Source organism: Carlito syrichta, unplaced genomic scaffold (genome assembly GCF_000164805.1).
Source record: "Carlito syrichta isolate Samal-C Ts95f unplaced genomic scaffold, Tarsius_syrichta-2.0.1 Scaffold287726, whole genome shotgun sequence".
NCBI classification, from domain to species: Eukaryota; Metazoa; Chordata; class Mammalia; order Primates; family Tarsiidae; genus Carlito; species Carlito syrichta.
Window position 1 is genome coordinate 28,645 of NW_007231822.1, and position 2,579 is coordinate 31,223.

At 37.9% G+C, this 2,579-nt stretch overlaps 1 pseudogene; it reads right to left on the reverse strand.

Annotated features, from left to right (window-relative positions):
* Positions 1-240: 240 nt before the first annotated feature.
* LOC103254987 lies at positions 241-2,003 on the reverse strand (annotated as a pseudogene).
* Positions 2,004-2,579: the final 576 nt, after the last annotated feature.

The window sequence follows — 2,579 nt, forward strand, 5'->3', positions numbered from 1 at the left end:
GCTCTTGCACCCAGTATCAGGAATGTACAAATGTCTTTTTTAAAATAAAAATAATATTTAGGCATGGACAATGACAATAAACAATTATATATTGTCAACTGAAGCCAGTAACTGATGATTATAGTAATCTTCCTAACCAGCCAGTCTTTTCTTCAGTCATTTCTTTAGTTGAAGTCACTGAGGTTATTGGTGAGGACACTGTCTCAGTTCATTAATGATGGCAAAGCACTACCCCGGGAGTTAGAACATGCCTCCATCCATCCTATCTCCCATTCCACCCATTCGACCCATTCCAGGGTCCTTCTTTTCTCTAGAATTTTTTTTGACCATAACTGCTGTAGTTAACAGAAAGAAAGTAAAACCATTCTTACAATCTTTGTTGGGTCAGTGATTCCTTTTTTCCACCATAGTCACAAAACCTTTCATTGTAACATCATAACCAATTTCTGAGGAACTCTGCAACACCTGCATTCTTGGCAATGGCCATTGCAGGAATTTTACTGTTCTTTTAACAATTTCTATACCAAACTTACGATCCCCATTAGCTGGCATTAATGAGTCCAAGGCTGGAATGCACTGAAGCAGGGCACAGCCTCTGCCCAGAAAAAAGCCTTCTTCCACAGCTACTTGTGTGGCATTAAGGGCATCTGTAATCCTGGCTTTCTTCTCATTCACTTCAGTGTCACTTTTCCCACCAAACTTCTGCACAGTTACTCCATCTGAGAACTTTGCCAGATGTTCATTTAGCTACTTTTTCTCATATTTGCTAGTTGTGACATCTAGCTGCTCAATTCTATCTTGACTATGTTTTTCAATTTGAGCCTTGTCACCTTTTCCTTTCATGAGCATAGCATCATCTTTGTTCATGATGACCTCTTCAACTTTTCAAAAGACATGAAACTGAAAATCTTTAAGAGGTCAGCCCCTCTTTTCCCAAACACTGCATTATTAGTAGCAACAGCAATAACCATATAATTGAGGCTTTTGTTTTCTATTTACCACCAAAACCTGGAGCTTTGACTGCTACAACCTAAAGACCAAATTTAGCCTATTCAAAATGAGTGCACTGTTTCTCTACTAACATGTTCAGCAATTATTACAAAGTACATACAATGAGCATTGGCAATTTCCAGAGCAGGTACAAAGAACTGGACAATAGAAATTTTCTTTTCACTTAGTGGAACATAGACATTCTGGAATTCACATTTCTGACCTTTTGATATGTTAATAAAATATGGAGAAATATAGCCTTGATCAAACTTCATACTTTTAATAGTTCATAATTCATCATTCAGTGTTTTTCTATCCTTTACTGTGATGACACCCTTTCTTCCAACCTTTTTCATTGTATCAGAAATGATGCAGCCAATTTCTTTGTCTCCATTTGCAGAGATTGTAGCAACCTGAGTAATTTCTTCCGGGGTTGTTACAGGTTTGGATTGCTTCTTAAATTCAGCAATGACAATGTCAACAGCTAACATTACTCCTCTCCTGATTTCCACTGGATTAGTGCATTTGCTGATCTTCTCAAAGCCTTCCTTGCCAATAGTGTGCTAACACAGTAGCAGTGGTGGTGACATACTCAGCCTCTCTATATGTGTTATTGGCAACATCCTGAACAAGTTGACTCCAATGTTTTTATATTTGTCTTTTAAGACATTTGACTTTGCTATAGCCACACTATCTTTTGCTACTTGGGGCTTTCCCAACTCTGTTCAGTAATCACTGTCTTCCCTCTGGCCCCATTGTAACTGCTACAGCATTGGCTAAAAGTCTACACTTGGTAACATTAAGTCACGTGTATCCGCACTAAATTTTACAGCTTTGGCATTGACCTGAGTGAGATGGGAAGCCAGGGCCTGGGACACCAATCTCATTTGGCAAAGGATTCTGGGTAATCAGAGTATTTCTGTGGGAGCAGGACAAGCACAGACAGTCAAGTGAACAAGCGTGGTGAGTGTAACCAGAAGAAAATTCTTTTCTAGATTGCCTATTACTTTCATGGTATGTAAAATGCAGCTAGCATATGTAACTTGAAAATTGGGTAATGGTCTTACTCATAACTTAAATTTTGGAGTCTAGGCTGTCTTGTCTTTGATTTTTTAAAAAAATTTTATTATAAAGATGTGGGATACAATTCAGGATTAGGTATACAAACATTGACCACACAGGTACCCCTGTTGATGATTGTCTTTGGTTTTTTTAAATAAGTGAAAGTTTGGGAACTTAAGAATGAAAAATGTGTTTGTAAAATTCATTTTGTCAAAATTAAAGATTCACACTAGAAATAAAAGACAGATCTCAAAATATTTATTGTAAAAGATGAAAACAATGGAGTAAGTCGGGTACTCTACTTGATACCAAGGAGAAGTTTGTTCTACTCAGATTGTTCACTCCTCATAACTATAGCTGCCCACTTACCAGGGTTCTCTCTGGGTTTCCATGAACTAAAGTGCATTCTGTGCCTGTGTCTCCTAACACTAAAGTCTTCTGTTTATGGACTCCAATGAATTTTGAGCTTCACATGGGGCCTCAGATTCCTCTTATTGCTTGTATAAGACAACCTCGGCCATAGCTCT